The 18,132-nt window shown below is 40.4% G+C and overlaps 2 long non-coding RNA genes across 2 annotated transcripts; one reads left to right on the plus strand and one right to left on the minus strand.

Moving 5' to 3' along the window:
• Positions 1–9,659: 9,659 nt before the first annotated feature.
• On the plus strand, positions 9,660–13,908 carry LOC137188151 (uncharacterized). The gene is made up of 2 exons (XR_010929330.1): positions 9,660–12,835; positions 13,023–13,908. It is a non-coding gene; the product is annotated as an uncharacterized lncRNA (long non-coding RNA).
• On the minus strand, positions 11,885–16,899 carry LOC137188155 (uncharacterized). Its single transcript, XR_010929333.1, has 2 exons — positions 14,031–16,899; positions 11,885–13,130 (listed from the first exon to the last, which is right to left on the minus strand). It is a non-coding gene; the product is annotated as an uncharacterized lncRNA (long non-coding RNA).
• Between the last annotated feature and the right edge of the window lie 1,233 nt (positions 16,900–18,132).

An 18,132-nucleotide genomic window follows, 5' to 3' on the forward strand; every position in this document is an offset into this window, starting at 1 on the left:
CAATGACAATGTTGGGGGTCTGCTGCCTCCACAGCTTTCGAAATGTGCTGTTGCCAGCAGCACGGTGGCCTACACCAATGTTTAAGAGGGAGAGGAATACTTGAATTGAGTACTTGTATTCTTGAATTGATTTTACAAAATTGCAAATTCTAATGAGCAAAAAATACAATTCATATCATAGTCTGACTTTTGTATCTCCACCACACTGATGTCATGGTCTCCATTGTGGGTAGCACCTGGATATCTGATTGTTTGAAACCAGGGATGCGCCCAGGGAGTGGCATGGCATGGACATCAGCAAAGTTGGTGATGAACTGCTTAATTCGTTGGATGTCTTGAACAGTCAGCAGCCTCCTGCCCAAAACACACCCACCAAACCTTTTCATCCTTGGTGCCAATTCGTGTTGCTTATAAAATTTTATAAGGTTGGTGAGCTTGTTTTGAGATATTCTGGAATAAATAACCATTATGCCAATTAGATTAGGAGATATATCATATGCATAGCATTTACAGGTGAAAGTGCTTAATGTAGAATGTATTTTAAAAGTTAACTCATGCATGCAGAAACTTGAAGGTTTTCCGGCATATTTGCTGTCCATCAAGAGAGTAGGCAGTCCTCTGAAGCTTGCACTCTTTCTGCTGGCTTCTCTTGGAGAATACCGTATCCTTGGACAGAGTCATATGGGAACTGATCTTCCCAAGGAGAAAGAGATGTTTTTCATCTAAAAAATGACATGGCATAAAATGAAAAATCAAGTCATCACAAAGACTTTAAGCTGTCTAAATCATGTTGAATCATTGTTAAAAGAGGCATGATCGTTTCCATATTAATACAGCCCCATATTCAGAAATATAATCAATATCACCATGTGATATCAGATGATTTTGCAACCTATACTCTTACTATATGTTGGGCTATTTGTTTTACTATATTTAAAATGATATCCTCACCTTTTGTGTCTCTCACAGCAACCCTGTCTCTTAGAAATTACGTTTGTATTATTAAATTGTTTTCATATTTATGTTGTGGTGACAATGTAACACAACTGTTCTGCTAAATTACACAAATAACATTATTAGTCACTGATAACACTAGCTAGACTACTTTCTTAGCCTATTCTAGTGATTTTTAATAGCCTTTACAAACAAATAAACACAAAAGGATCGTGTAACTAAACTAAACACTTACCATTAGTCATTTCTTTAATTTGGTCGCGTCTTCTCACGATCTCCTCCGGTGTGAAGAGCTTGTAGTGCCACTGTTGTAGAGTTTGCAGCTACATCTTCAGCTCTTTATCACTGTCCTTGTTTAAATAACTATAATCTGATACATTGTATGCCATCATCAGGTCAGGCATGACTGGAATATCTTCTTTCTTGTCTTCCTCCATCTCACTTTCACCATCATGATCGGCGCTAATGTTAGCCGGCGGGATGTCCGAGTCCGACTTGGAGGTTGCGCTGCTGTCAGACTCCGCTCCACTATCACTAGCCGGCGCGGTGAAATAATCCAAAATTAGCTCGGTCCAGTTATTGTCAGATGTAACTTTCTGACCTAACGTTATGTTGAAGAACTTCAAAACTATACTAATCGTTTGAATTTTAAATTAATGTTGACATTGTATGAAAGCTGAGACTTTATTTATTCAGAAACATACAAAAACCCAAAACAGTTGAAAATCATGTTTTTCATGTAAAAATGTGTTTCTTCAAGAACAGGTGGTTGCGACTTCGGACTCATTTTGATGGAACGCGTCACATATGTGACATCGAGTTTTACCACTTCTGATGAATGTGCAAAGTTTCATGAATTTTCGAGCATTCCTAGCACCTCAAAAATGCCAAAAGTAATGAAGGAGCTCTATAGAACTGCTGTGTCATGCCCAAGCCCATCTGTGATATCAAAAGTACTCATTCGAACAAGCGTGCAAAGCTTTGTGAGTTTCTGCGCATCCTAAAGGCCTGTAATATGTGTTTGTGAAATGAAAATTGAAAATACAAGTCGGATGAGAGAAGTAATGATGCATAACAATAAAACAAAACAAAAAACAAACAAACATTTCATTCAAATAAAAGAACAGGAAGATACATTTCACCGTTATTACTATTTATTAACCGTGTTGGAGACAGAGTGCAGACCAATGATGATTCGAAACATCCACTCTTCTCCTTATCTGTCCTTCTCTCTTTAAATTGATACTTTCTGTGCTCTCTAGTCAAAGTTTTTTTAGTGTATTTTATTTATGTAATCTCGTTATTTCTTTATATGGGCTAAGATATCTTCTGTATTACATCATATATATTATATTTTGTTCTGTCTCAATCTTAGAGTTGTGTTTTCTGTGTTCCATGTATTACAAAAACAATAAATAAAAATTTGTGTTCACAAAAGAAAACCTGAAGATGAATCAATAAGTCACAAATGCAACATGTTAAGATGTGTATCTTACCTCAGACCTGTCCTCCTCCTTCCATTTTCTGTGTTCTCTCGTTCCTTCAGAGAGCTGTGGAAAGATGAGAGAGTTCACAGCGAGTTCACTGGCACTCGCCTCCGTCTCCCTCAACTCTCTTTCATCATGTCTTCACAGTGAGGCGGCTGCAGTAAATGCAATCTGTTTGAACATGCCTGTCTGCATAATGAGAGCTTTTATGCTGACTGCTCTGGCTGTTCATTATAAATATGCAATCACAAAAATCTATGAGTGGTTGATTAACACATCCAAATACACCCAGTCTCTCTATTTATCAGTCAGCTGGTTCTCTGCCATATCTTAGTCTTTCCTAATTCTTGACAATAGATAAAAAAAAGGACATTGTGATAACTTATTTCTCCATGAAATGTAATGTACTTAAACATGTAAACATGTCTGCAGGCTGAGACGATGTATAGAGTGTATAGGAATGGAAGAGAGTCATACTAAGCTCTCTCCTGTCATCTAGTGGTGCTGTTGGAATATAACATTTGCAAAGGGCATCAGTCTTCATGGGTCTGAATCAATAACTACAACTAAGCAACAAACCTATATTTATTTATTATATATTACCTGAAAAGCTGAAAGGTAAACAATTGAGTAAAAACACAGCCACCTTGCTATCTTTTCAATAATTAAGAAGCATCATGAATGTAATGTTTTGGCAGGTCTTAATAATTCTACATTTATATATTTATTTACTATAGCAACATATAAAATATAAAGGCATAAAAGGACCCTGAAAAATAACATTCCGATACATACAGCACATCTTCATATTTCACGTCTGCAGTAACAAACCCACATAAGGTTATCATTCTCTCAAAAACATCACATATTACTCCAATTATTGTTTCCCTCCACTGGCTCTCAACAACGCATTACGTAGGCAGTGTCAGGGACCAAGCAAGTCAAGCATAACGGACAATTTAAAGCTAGGGTAGGCAACGTCTGGAAATCAAGCTAGCTGTAGCATGAGACTCCTACCCTCCCTGTTTCTGCTCCATATCTCCGTCCTGCTCTTCACCTGCGTCCTAGAAATATAACAATTAATAGAAATATATAATTAATGTACATTTATTTCTGATCATGCTACTCTTTTTAACTGAGCTGAGACTGGGATATTTTTTTGAGTACTATTTTCTACTTGCACTTTGCTTCCTTCATGTGTCCTCTTCAGAAAGAGGAAGTGCGTCAGAGCCTGTGGGTTTGTGTGTGTCTTGAGAGTTTGTTTGGGATGTGTTATTCGTGATTGCCATTCCGTTAAGTCTTCCAACTACAAACTCATGCTGTAGCTGAAGAAAATCTCCAGCTCTTCTGTGTAGTTTTGATGCTAGGTTGACAGATTTTGTTATACGGAACCAATTCTCATCAATTCTCAACCCGGGTTTTGCCAAGATTTTTCAGCATAAGTCCTGTCCACAGTGGAACAGTACCAGCATAACGCAGAATTACTTGAGCATTTGATTGTCCTACTCCCTCTGTCTCATCCTTCCATGCTTCCTCCCATGCCTGCCTGATGACCCCTTCCATATGAGCAAAGAAAGGGGATGCTGTTGCCTGTCTCCAAAATCATCATGGTTTTGGTCTTCATTTTTCAATTCTATCTCGTCTGTCTTCGTTGGATGTAAAGCATCCTGTAGTGCAGAGGTGTTCCTGACAACGCTTTGTGTCAGTTCTTGACGAAAATATGTACACCATACACCTGGATGGTGTATTACCATCAGCTCCACTGTCTGCTACCCTTGGCACACCTCAAAGCAGAGCTTCAGGTAGTCTGGAATGCTGATCATGTCGAATACCTGAACTACTGCATGAATCACCCAACTGAAATCTGTTTATACTCTCTGTGGCTTCAAGTGTTTCTGAAACAGCTTGTAAAAATCACGACGCAAGAAAGTCAGCCAGTGCAGGACTGATGTTAACGTTACAGCCCCAGGAACTACTGACTGGCTACATGGGTGAGGTTTGGCAACTACACTGCCAGTGGCATCCAAATATAGCAAACAACTAATTTTTTTCTGTAGGTCTTCTGGGACTCAGAATATGAATGAACAATAAAAGAAGAAATTGCAACATATTGTATACTCCTGTGCTCAATTTTTCCACATCCTGCTTTTGTTAAATTTCAATGCACTCCATGAACACATCCCTATCCAAGCGACTGTCAAGATTTTTCTTAACGGATGTCTTCCAAAGAACTCTGAGACTGAGTTGACACTGAAGATTTCATGCTATGATTTCATCTTCATCTGGCAATTTGTTTCATGTGGACAGGCATGGGAGTGTATTCTCCAAGTTGTCTTTTCAGTTTCTAGTGCTCTGGTTACTGACAGTGTCCTGAGTGTTGTTCATCACAACTATGTGAGGTCTTTCCTTGAACTGTGACATGAACATTTCTTTTACCTTTGGTAATATCCGGATCAGCTGCCATTAAAAGTGAATAGTTTGTGCAGCCTGTGAATTTACACACAGCTTTACCCCACTAATAATGCCCTTCAGCCTGTTGACTCTGAATTTTACTTTGTTACTCTTGAACACAGAATTTGTTCACAGTACTTATTTCACAGCTGATTATGTCAGCCCTGCCTTTCTTAAAGACTGTATCCTTACCTCTCATCTGGTTGGATTTCTAGATGGCATTTCTTTTCCAAAGGATAACCTCCTCTTTACCATGTCCAGAGTCTGTCACCTTGGCATTTGTACTGCAGGAAGGACAGGGGCATGTGGATATGGTAGCAATGTCTTCCACACTCTGGTCGCCAATGCAAACCGGATGAAACCAGTTCTTGCAGAGACTACACTGGGCATATGGCTCATTTGAGTTATTTGGCTGTTTACAGACACAAAATAAGGTGTCATCAACACACTCAGCCCTTTTATCTCCATGTACTTCAGCCATCATAATCACTTTCATTGCACTTGTTGCATCTTTATCCTCTGTATCATGAACAACTTCCTCTCCACAATGCAATCTGTCCCTTCATAGTATTTTCTTTATCCTGCACCATTTGGAATTTATTTAACATCAACATTGTCTGCGTTATGGCTTCTGCTGCTATTCGCTCTTGTGATGTGACTATCAACACTTTCTGCACTGTTTTTCTTTAGTGCTGGGATCCACTGGTCTCATCTTTACCCTTTTCTTGATGTGTCTCCGTTTTCTCAGACCTTGTCCGGTGCCCTCTTCCTCTTGCAGCTTTGAAGCGACATGTACACCTATCAAGTATGTCATGGCATGCCCAGCCAACAAGTGTGCTATGACTGTGCAGTTTTCGCGCAATTAGTCGTTAAGCAACTTTTTTCTTGTATCCGTGTCACATGGCAGAATATTCTTGATTTGATGTTTGTTTTGCAGGTATATTTATTAGTTGCTGTGCTTGAATTATTTTAGATTATTTGGCTTTCACTGTATTTTGGGATTGTTTTGAACTCTCTTTGGATTGTATAGTTTTGTCGTGTGTTGTAGTTTGTTTGTTTTTTCTGCCATAGTGTATCGCCTACTGGACTAAAAGTGCAATCGATTCTTTCACCATCATAATCCAGAAGGTCCGGTTTGACTTCAGATCCATATTCTTTTTATAGCTGCTGTGTAGTATAATTATTGTTGTTATTTATTATTACATTAATTGACAGCAAACCTGTATAAAGCCACATGCCCACACAGGAGCCAACCAGTGTCCCAGCACCTACCTGATGATCTCCCTCAAAGATTAAATGCTGCTTTCATGTTGACTAAACTTTGTGGTGACACTTTATAATAACAATCAGTAGTAAGTCATTTATAAGACATTATTTAATGACGTACTACCATGAACAAAACATTAATATATGTTAACATCACAAATATGTTGTAAGTCATCTATAAATGATGACTTATAGGCATGAAATAGGCTAGATAATTAATCATTTGTTGATATATTATGAATCACTTGTGAGCCATTGAAAGCAATTATTAGAAATTATGTTATTATATTATATGACCCGCCCTACTTGACAGAACCAGTATGAACTTGATGTGCTGGTAGTGTTGATTCTTAGTTGGGGCCAGTTGTGCATGGAGAATAATAAACATATAACATTAAAGGCTATTTGTGTGGTAATTACATTGAACTTGGCAAAGTCTGTCTGTGCTGCACCTTTCTTACCTTGAGTCTAGCACTCTGAATGCTGTCAATTACATTCTGAGGCAGCACCACTGTGCTTGAATTATACCACTCACTGAGCAGGCCCATAGAGCCAGGCCTTCCGGATGTGGGTGAAATATTGTCCCCCCCCCCCACCGCCACAGCATGTCCCTGCATAGCAGGAGCTGCCACGGCTGTCCTCACAGCAGTAGATAAATCTCTGCCAGCCACTGCATTGCTGGCCAGTGCAAAGCTATAATGAGGGGCTAGAACCAGTGTGTGGCGGTGCTCCCTCACTCTGGACAGAGTGAGAGCTATCTGAGCAAAAGGAGGAAATGTGTACAGGAGGACAGGTGGCCAGTTGTGCACCTAACCCCCCGCATTGAGAAGAACAGCAGACACTGTGTGTTTTCTCTTGATGCAAACAGATCCACCTTGGCCCGGCCATAACGCAGCCACACTTGCGCCACAGTTGCTGGGTGCAGAGTCCATTTTCCATATAGTGGCATACCCCTGGACAGCAGATCCACCCCTAGGTTAAGAAATATGTGCTATGTGTTCAATATTCAAACATTACTCAAAGGTTATGATGCTGTTGACTTATAAAGCTAACCTATATTACAGTTGTGATTAACACATGCCTATCGTCAGCAGACAACCACCAGGGAGCACATTACTGTGCACTTGTCTGTCAGTGCAGCTGGTGCAAGTGTCCTTCCCTTCATCGTTTATCCCTGCTGCCTTCCCAGTGTGGCGTATGATTGGATGGTCCAAGAAACAGTCTGTATGGTCCAATTCCAATTTAGTACTCCAACTCATGTGACTCAAGTTTGACTCTATTAGAAAATGCAATATTTCAATATAGTTTTGGCATTAAAATGCATTTCTTGCGAGAGATGTGTGTTTTATTTTCTTCGTTCAATGAATGTATATGATGTTTAGTTTTGTTTATAATTTTTTCAGGTTTTCTATGGTTGCTATGGTGGTTGCTATGGATGCTGCTATCACTGAAACCACGTAGTTGCATGTTGTTTGAATCATTGTCTTTACGTTGAGTAGTTATCTGAGCTGTAATTTTATTTGCTCTATTTTATGTAACTGTTTGATGATATTTATTTATTGGATTAAGCCAATGTACTTAAATGTAAAATATTAACCTAAACACACACATAGGCCTACTGTATGCATTTTGTAGTTTTTATTTTGAATGTAGCCTAGTTATGAAGTTTTCTTTACTGATACATAATTCTTTTACTTTGCAGTATATTCTCCCAGCCACTTCACCAAAACAGTCAATCCTTTTTAAAAGTGAACTCAGAGGCTCTTTGAAGAGCCGTCCTTCTCTGTTCTCTTCTGTTTTGTTCATACTTTTCCCAACTTTGTCATTCTACTTGTCTCTGTGTAGGAGACCCAGTGCCCCCTTTTTCTTCTGCTGCGTGCCTCTGAAAGCCCAAAAGAAGGTCTGGACTTAATCAGTGATAACCTTTAACCTTGGAACTTCTCTCCCCTCTCACTCCATGCTCTCTCTCACACACACACACACACACACACACACACACACACACACACACACACACACTTATCCCCCCCTTTTCTCTTCACTCTGGCGTGACTTCAGATAAGAATATTTACCAGTTGCCAGTCGTAAGTCAAAACAATGCTTTGCTGGAGTATTCTGTGTGTCTTAAGCCAAACTTTGATTCAGTGTTTATTCATTATATAATCATTTTGCAACCCACATTATTGGTCACTAAGTAATGCCAGACAAAATGGTTCGACTCTGATCTTTTTACGATAAAATTCAGCAAACTTAATCATGGACAAAGTGTTTTGTTGTTGTTTTTTTTTTAAATTTCCAAACATAACCGCTGTGAAACAATCAGAAAATAACTTTTTATTGATATGATTCACCTGCATTCTCGCCGACAGCACTCCCTTTCTCCATTTTCACAGCGGTTACGTTGTAGAGCTCAAATAAACACGCCCACAACCCCACACACACCTCAGCTCCATCCTGTGGTTGAACGCAGCACCGCCTGATTTGGTCTGAATACGCTATCAGCAGTAGCAGGTGCTAACAGGCTAAGCTAACTGTGTCAGTGGCTTTGCGCTAGCAGCAGTCCAGATGAAGGAACTACTAACCAGCCTGAGAAAACTACAACTGTGGGTCCCGAAAAGAAGTAAAACTACAACTGTGGGTCCTTGTAACACTTATCATTTAAATTTAACATATAAAAAATGAAGTTCAAGTGACCATCTAGCCTTCTCACACGGGCGTAACCATAAAAACGTGTATGATGAGGGTGACATCGTTTTCTCAGGCGGGCACTGTGCCATGCAGCTACTACAATACTGTATGCAGCTACTATAGTAAAAATCACAGGTGCTGGTGTATAAATGAACCGTCTTTTTTATTTCAAAAGTCATAAAGAAAGCAAGGGAAGTACTTTTTATAAAGAAGCAAACAAGTTTGCAAGGAGGCAGGGATCATTTCATTGGTTAACACCAAACCTGGCCTTCTATTGGTTTTTGCACAAAAAATCCAAGAGCAGAGAAGAAATCTGAGAGCAGATGTTCCACGAGCACACAGAAGCAACGTGAGTGCGAGGAGAGGAGCTGAAGTTTGAGCGCAGGAAATCTGTGCAAGCAACATTATATTTGACTGCAAGCACACAGTTTGAGCAGAAACAGAGCAAATCTAAGTGCAAGCAGAGGCTATTTGAGTGTGAGGGCAGGGTTTTGAGGGACAAATTACAAAATTTGAGCATGAAATCAATAAATTATGCTCTCAATTTGATATACCACGCTCTTGAATAAAGATAGGGGAAAAGCTCCATAGCTGTTGAGCTGAATTTCGTGGGCGGAACCTATGCTGAAAGATCTAAGACACGTCTCTATTGGCCAGTCTCGAACAGAGTGACAGCTTAGCAACATACACAGCAAGTAAACGAGGGAGGGAGTTTTGAAGTCCATGGGGAAGACAGAGTGGGAGCGGAGACGATAGATAATCAATACACTAGTATGTTTGCACACAACCTCTGTCTTAGTAATAGTAAGAATGTTTGAACTGGTGCATGTAGATTTCTTTTGTTTAACGATCTGTGATGTTGGAATGGATTAAGAAATACATATTTTGTCAGCCTGTTGCTGCTAGCTTAGCTAAATTAGCTACTGAGTCACTCACTCGTCATGGAGACTGCTCACTGGTCCAAAGACACATTATTCCGAAACCCCAATATATGGAGAATGTCCCATTGGACCGAATACCCATAGTCTGACAACCTGTTGCTCCGAAAAAAACACTCTTTTGGAGCTCAGTGACTATTATGAGATAATTTCTCATAATAATGACTTAGCATCTCAAAATGATGAGAAACTAAGTATAATATTTGCATAGAACTATTCCTCATATGCACCAAAGCAACAGAAGCAAGTGGGTAAGACAAAGCTTAGCAGACCCAAATGGTTGTCATCATTGAAGACTACTTCAGACGTGGATTCACAAATCGTGAAATATTAGTGGTTTTAGAGGAATCACATAATATCAAACTAAGCCTCTGGACCCTAGAGAGAAAGCTACCAAAGAACCAGCTTTGGCGAAGACGAAATAAGACTGATGAAGCTGAAGTGGCATCCTTCATTGAGCAACAGCTACAAACGTCCGGCAAACAGCACGGTTACAGATGGATGCATCAGAAATGTACAATTTATAAGAAAAAAACAAAAAATGTTGGTAAATACAGATTCATTAAATTTGGTTTCATATTCTTAATAAATAAGACCCTTAACAATTCTTTAACTGACAGAAAATATGTAATTATGAGAAATAGTAGTAGTGTCTCAAAATAATGAGAAACCTTCTCAATATTTTGACTTCGGCCTACCATCAAGAAGTCACATGCACTAGCTAGCTTTCTGTCATTGATAGGCAAGTGATTTTGGAGTAATGTTACAGGTGTGGAGCAAGCTAGTGCTCTCGACAACAAACCCAGATGTGAGCTTCTTGAAGGTATGTGCATCAACTTGTAGAAATGACAAGATGTAGTAAAATAACGTTAAATGGACACACAATATTATCCAGATTAACGCTGAGGATAGCATGCAACATGTGAGTGACCTCTGCCAGTAAATTTGATTTGGCTCATGTTAGCTTTACTGGGTTTCACTAACTGAATTCAATTTCTGTATTTCCCTTATACTTGTACAGGCCTGGTGGGCCAATGAAAACCCCCGCCAGGCCAAAAGAAAATATTTTTTAATGCCAAAAATTACGCTAAATAGCCATTCATTCGGAATTCAATAGCGTTTGGGAGACTCTGTGCAGCACTACTCCGAAACCTGAGTTAACCTCTGTGTCGTTGCCTGGGAAACTCCTAGCGTAGCTTCTTAAAGGAAGTGAGTGTAGGGAAGTGTGTAATATGTGTACGTAGTGGGCGAGTGAGTGGTTGAGTGAGAGAGCGAACAACAGAGAAGTGACAGTGAATGTAAGCTGGACAGAGGACAAGGTTAGCCGTAAGTTATCAGTTTGGTAGTGAATGTACAGTACAGGCTACAGCGTGTCAGTTAATAAATGCTGCAGCTTCTCGAGACCAAGAAAAGTCACCTCTGTTGTTTCTCCAACTGCTGGGAAAGTGAAGGGGGTTAGCTCCAAAGTTAGCATCAATCGGTTAGATGGGTTAGCCTAACCTAAAGACGCTAAACAGAGAAATAGAGAACGGAGAAATGTGTGAATGTGTGGCTGCTGAGTCTTCCGCCTTTTGCTCACACACTGTTATTTATTTAAAACAAAGTATACAACTCTTGTAGGGGTGTGGACAGCAGCACCCACCCCCATCGCCATAGATTGCCAGATGGCTAGCAACCTGTAGGCCCGTTTGTGTTGTCGCAATTATTTATTTTTTTCTGTTGTGTGCGAGCCGGTCCGGCAAAAATAGACATTGCACATAAAGATAGTGAAGTGGGGAAAAGATCCGGTATCGTGCCAAAAAGTGTTGGCCATAACTGATTCTCCTCCACTACAGCGCGTGCAGCCTGTTGAAACTGTGTTGCCTACTTTATTTATGCTTTTATCTGGACCAAACTGTCATAACAAAATGCAAATAACCATAACTTTATGTCCGTGGTAACACCAAAGGGATGTCTTTGTGAAACTTTAACGTTTCTCCATTCCCTGGATCTGGGACTTCTAGTTTCTATCCTCAGCAGCTGGCTGTTTAATTGATGATTACATTCAGTGTGTTTATGTACCACTTCCTGGCCTTTCACTTCCTTCTCTGCTCTCCATGCAGTGGTCCATGGTGGTTAAGGTGATTGTGATGAGCTCCATTGTTTTGCCATAAGCAAGTAAAGCACTCAGTGGATCCTGAACACATCACCGACGCACCACAGATGCTCCGGTTAGCACAGAGCAGTGCAGAGCCTTCTCATCTTCCTCCTCACTGGGAGGACGCTTGCTGATCGGGACCTGTGGCTGAACTCTGGACATTAAGATAAGTGCAGGAACACTGCTGCTTCGCCCACCCTCGGTGTGCAGTGGTGGTTTTGCTTGGGACTGCTCTGTCGCCCTGCTACATAGACTATAGCTGCGGTGCATGCTGCTTTCTGCTTCGCTTGCTATTGTGACTGTTTTCTCCAAGTTACTGCTCGACCCCCCAGTCTTTGTCCCCGAGCTGGCCGGCTCCAGCAGCAGTTGCCCAGTCGGGACTGTGTGTGTGGATGAGTGGGTGTTTGTGAGGACTGGGATGGTGGATGAATGGTCATACACACTAACTGGCTGTGCGTGGACGAGCGTGAGTGCGTGTGAGGGGGGTTGTATGGGATCAGGTGATTTTATGTTTTCTTTGAGTGTATTGTATTGTTTGGAATTAATTGGTTGGTCATTTATCATTTAGTTTTCATGTCAATGGAATGATTATGTCAGTGTAAAAAAAAAGAAACAAAATTTGTGGGGGCAACTTTTGCCCCCACTGTCTAAAAAATTGAGGCATTTACTAAATTTTGGGGGCAAAAATAGTAATTAGTGCATAAAGTTGCTGTTTTTAATCATTTAACGCTAATTTTCAATTAATTTTAAGATATTGTCACTGATATATCCAACCTGTGTGCCTGTATTTCAGATGGAATGTACAATAAACAGTTCAGGGCATATTTGTTCATGCTACAATGGTAAGCATAACTGATGCTTTTTCTCAAAGCATATACTCTACTCCTCCAGCCCATCAATAATCATTTGACGAAGTCTTAGATAAAGGTTGGTAATTTCATACACATCATCAGACATTTCCAGGTTGTGCTCAGCCATCAGTTCCATACATAAGTGAAACACATCCTCATCACAAGGATAGTCCTTAAAACAACAGTCCTTTCCACATATTTCTATCTTCATTTGATCTGCTGGATGCAAGAAATTCTGAGCCCCATAAAGGCTGGGAACTGCATACATCATGGTAGGGCGACCACTGGGAGCCCGAGGGTTGTTGGTTTTTCTTATGCAATGGTCATTCCAGGCAGTTACAACTTCATCAAAGTCCTCCTACAGAATGTACAGAAAGAGAGTGAAAAAGTTTGTTAGAAAATAGTCCGTGTTTTATGCCGTTATCTCTCCTCTAAACCCCTTTCACACATGCACCGCAACCCTGAAGCTATCTGGACATTACCCGAAGGAGCTGTGTGTGTGAACGAAAATGTCCGAATCAGTCGGACCAGTCATTAAATGGACTTTACCCTGCCAGCTCCCTAGATCGAGCCCATGTGTGAATACAGCACTGAATTCTCCAGAGAATTCACAGTGAGCGAGCGGGCTACAACTGCTCGCTGCTGTAAGTGCAACAAAATCCGGCAGTAAGTGAGATAGTACGCGCAATTTATCAAACTGTTGGACAAGCAGATCATCAACTCAAATATGACGTCTTTGACTTCCATCGTGTCTGACACGGACAATCTCCCATTGTATGTTACACGTCTGTTCATATATAGTTCATATTTGAAAATGACTACAGTTATATCTGTGTTGATAACGTTACGACCCCTCCCTTTCTGCCCGCAGTGGTTTACCTGGCCACTTCATGCAGGTGCTGGCAGTCAGGGAGGGTCGTTAGGTTAATGCAGGGACACCTGGATAGGCCTCCACCAAGGCTATAAATACCACCCTCATCCATTGTCTCTCTGTCTCTCCTAGGATCTACATCTCTCCCAGTTTTTGTTTGCTTTGGTATTTTTCTTTTGCATACAACAGAAGCATATACACAGCTCACTCATCCACACACTACATACACAACTGATGCAGTTACTCTCCACACCTCACGCCTTTTCTATATAAATATGTTTGTTTTAGTTTTAAATAAAACAAATACTTGGCACCTGAACCTGACTGTTTATCACATTCATTGAGCCAGTCTGTGACAATAAACAAAAGGTTTTTAGGATACTGTACCTGTATGGCATTTTGGAAGCAAAACTGGATCAGTGATTTTTCTATGAAGCTGTCAACAAAATGGCCGTCTGCTTTCAGCTGGTCCAAATGGTCCATCCAAAACTGGGCACATTCACTTTGCAAGATACACCGCCAGCGTTCAATCCTCTGATTGCCAACGCTTGGACCTGAAGTGACACACTCCGTACCGCACTCATCCTCACTGTTGTGCAGAAACCTTTGCATCACTGCAACATGAGTCTTCTCAGTCAAATGATCCAACCGGACTTTTCGTGGATGTCCATTGTTTTCAGTCACAGCATCTATAAAATAACCTGCGATAATATGAGGGTTACTATTAGTTTTGTATGCTTCTAGCCATGTCGTTTTTCTTGAGAAGCCATCCATGCAGCCACTGATACATATGCCATAAGGCTTTAATTTGTCATACCCATCTATGTGCCACACATACTTTGGCCCACGACTGACATACATACGCCATCTGAAATGGTTGCTTGCACGCAGGTCTACGCCATATACATCCATCAGTCTCATCAACTGAAGCACAGTTTCTCTGTTGGTAATTATCCCCGCCATCCATCATTTCTGGTGCATCCATCTGTAACCGTGCTGTTTGCCGGACGTTTGTAGCTGTTGCTCAATGAAGGATGCCACTTCAGCTTCATCGGTCTTATTTCATCTCCGCCAAAGCTGGTTCTTTTGTAGCTTTCTCTAGACCTTACATTATTCCGAAACCCCAATAGATCGAAAACGTCCCATTGGACCGTAAGCCCATAGTTTGATGACCTGTTGTCCGGAAAACAAAAGCCTACTGCTCTGGAGGCCTGTTGCTCTGAAAAAAAACACTCTTTTGGAGTTCAGTGACTGCCGGCCGGGCTACCATTCAGACTCTGTTAACATATCACTCAATTTGACAGATAACATAAATCATAACAAATGACTTTGTATTTGTAGTTACGTTAATCAAACATATTGTTGAATTTAACAGAGCCAAGCCTACTGGTAAACATAAAAGATAATTTATGATTTCTTACCACTTATAAACAGACACTAACTCATTTGGAAAATAGAGAACGTCAGTTGAATAGGCGGTCCTTCAATGTGGCCCAGACCACCTCCGAATGTGGTCTGAGTGATCGGATCTCAATGCGTCTTGGGTGCTTTCAGACCTGTACTTAAGAGCTTTTCACTTGTGATCGGATCACCCAAGACGGATGTTAATGCCAGGTGTAAACAGAGCCTACATTTTAAAGACAAATATTGTACTTTTGACTCCATTACATCTCTATGAAGGTTCCCGTTATTTGTTACTATGAAGCATAGTTTTGAAGTCAGCGGATGAATTTTCTTTTCTTTTCTGAAATGTGATAGGCCATATGTTGTGTTCGTCACAGGAGAAAAACCAATCACAGTAAACCACTCCTATGCTGTCAGTCACATTTAAGTGTTTGCTGCATTTTTGAACAGTTCAGTTTTAACCAGGCAGTGGTAATGATGGCTACAGCAGATAAATGACGATTCCTCCCTGCCAGAGCACCCATGGCCATATCTCAAGTCCATGTTTGAGATTTTTGAAATGAACAAAGATTCATAGTTTTAAATGTTTGCTCTGTTTACTGCACACAAACTAACTTACAGAAATACATCTTTTAATCTTGTCAACTAAACACATTGATGAAAACAAGTCATTAGTTACAGGGTTTCTCCCAGTGTATTGCAAGCCAGGTGGTCTGCCAGGCCTAATTTGACCCTCTACCAGGCTTAAGCATTTGGGGAGTTTTTTTAAAATGTATTTTTAATGTTTTTGTTAAACTACATTTACAGTGGGAGGGATATAATGGTTGAGAAGCTACCTACTGTAGTTTGCAAATGAGGGACGCAGTTGTGTTGAGAGTTCTTTCAGTGTTATGGAAGTTAGTGACATTTGCTAGAGACACTTGAGTGAAAATATGGGCTTTCATGTCAATGCCAAAACCATTAGCAGGGAATCGAACCCCATTCCAGTAAACCAGGAGTACCATTACCAGTGCCTTTTGCTTTTTGACACTACATGGTAAAGCAAAACCTGCACTAGCAACAGCATATGAGTGGCAGCATTTCATATTATGTTATAATTATACTAATTTTGCTTACCAAATCTAGATAATTATGTAATTAGTGCAGTTTTGAATAAATGCTCTGTGTTTCCCCTCTATCCTTTCAATAGCAGCGTAGTGCTGTTACTAAATGATGAAAGCCATTGCTGAAATTTCACTTTGTACATAATCACGACAGGTGTAAACCATGTGCACTTTCTCCAATTCCAGCAGCTGACTGGACTTAATGGTGCTGCAGTATTGAGTTAAATAAATTACTGTTGTTGCTCTACAAACAATATTTTCTTATATTTAAAATATAAATGAATTTTAATCCTATTCTGAATTTGGATCATTTCAGGACATAGCACTTAATTATATAATGATAATGGTCCAAAATTATGTGAAAATGCGTTGTCTTTAGTCAAATAACAAAATTTTCATGTGGTGAAAAACCCCCTGTGTCATGCCCTCCACTTCTACCTCCTCCTAGTGTGTGGGGGTATGTGTGTCTCTCTCCCTTGTCTATGCCCAAATTACAGCAGTGGAGACAGGTGTGTGGGAGTCAGGCGACCAGCTGCCATCCATCAGGAGCTCTGCTTAAATACTGAATGCAACCTCCTACTCACCGCCAGATTGTAGACTGTTTCTCGCAGTCAGTTGCGCTTCTAGCCTCCTAACTCTGATTCGATTCAGTTTTGACAGCGTTCCTAATCTTTGTTTCTGTATTCCTACAATTTGCCTTCGCTTGACTCCAGCCCTAAATGTTTGCGAGTTTTACTTTTAAATGCTGTTGTAATCCTCATGATCACTGAAATATGTTGGCAACACTTTCTTCCACATCATGTCTTGTTTTAACGTTTAATGTGCCTTTTTCAGTAATGGGTTGTGAGACAACTTGAACATACCCTCTGTCAATCATAAAATTACAAATTGTTGAGACTTTCAAAATGTCGTCATTAAAATCTCCTATTACAGCAATTGTATCACTTTTTGGATCTAGCAAATCAAGTAGTCTGTTTGGATGTGCTGTTCTTCTACTATCTGTTCTCTTTCACACTCTAAACGTTCTACTTCTTTTTCTGGACACAGTTCGTACCAGGCATCTACTATATAGAGTTTTGGATACTATCCAATTCATCCATTTCAAACATTTTTCTATTTCTGTCAACAACTGACTTGACCAAATGCGTCGAGCCATCGCTAAACCTCACATGAACATTCTTGTAAAACAGTTCAAAATAATTAAAACTTGACGTTTTTAGCTCCTTATCATCATGATGTGGCAGGAACAATTGCAAACTAGTTTGATAAAATAATTCTGGATTCTTTGTCACTGAACAGCGCACATAACGAACTAGGGCCTAAACATGCACGAAAACTCATGAAAATTTGCACAGATGTCAGGACTGGCGAAAATTTCGATATTTTATAAAGCGGGACAAAATGGCTCGACAGCGCCACCTAGAAAGTCAAGAAAATTGAGCCCCTCGATACAGATTGTCGTAGGAGAACGAAATTCGGTATGCATATGTATCATGACCAGACGCACCAAAAAGTCTCAAGGACACATAGCCTAACTCCAACAGGAAGTCGGCCATTTTGTATCAAAGTTGAAATTTTGCACCGATTTTGTCATTTCCAGCCCGCATACTTTAACGAACTCCTCCTAGAGATTTGACCCCAGGACTTTCAAATTCGGTCCGTATCATCTACAGGCATAGGAGATTAAAAGTTGCTAAAACAATTCTCATTAGTCTTTCCTACGGGGCGTGGCTGGGCGGCGAATTTCGATCCTTCGCCATGAAAAATGAAACGGCTATAACTCCGGCATACATGATCCTAAGAGAGCCAAACCTTTTGTGCTTCATAAGAGTCCCACCCTGAACGGGTCCATGTGACAATACAGGATATGAGTCATAGCGCCACCTCCTGGCAACAGGAAGTTACATGTTTTACGCTCTGACGCCCTGTGGGCAGCACGGTGATCGAATCCAGCTGAAATTTACTGAGAATAGCCTCAAGAC

The sequence above is a fragment of the Thunnus thynnus genome, chromosome 1 (genome assembly GCF_963924715.1).
Source record: "Thunnus thynnus chromosome 1, fThuThy2.1, whole genome shotgun sequence".
Lineage (NCBI taxonomy): Eukaryota > Metazoa > Chordata > Actinopteri > Scombriformes > Scombridae > Thunnus > Thunnus thynnus.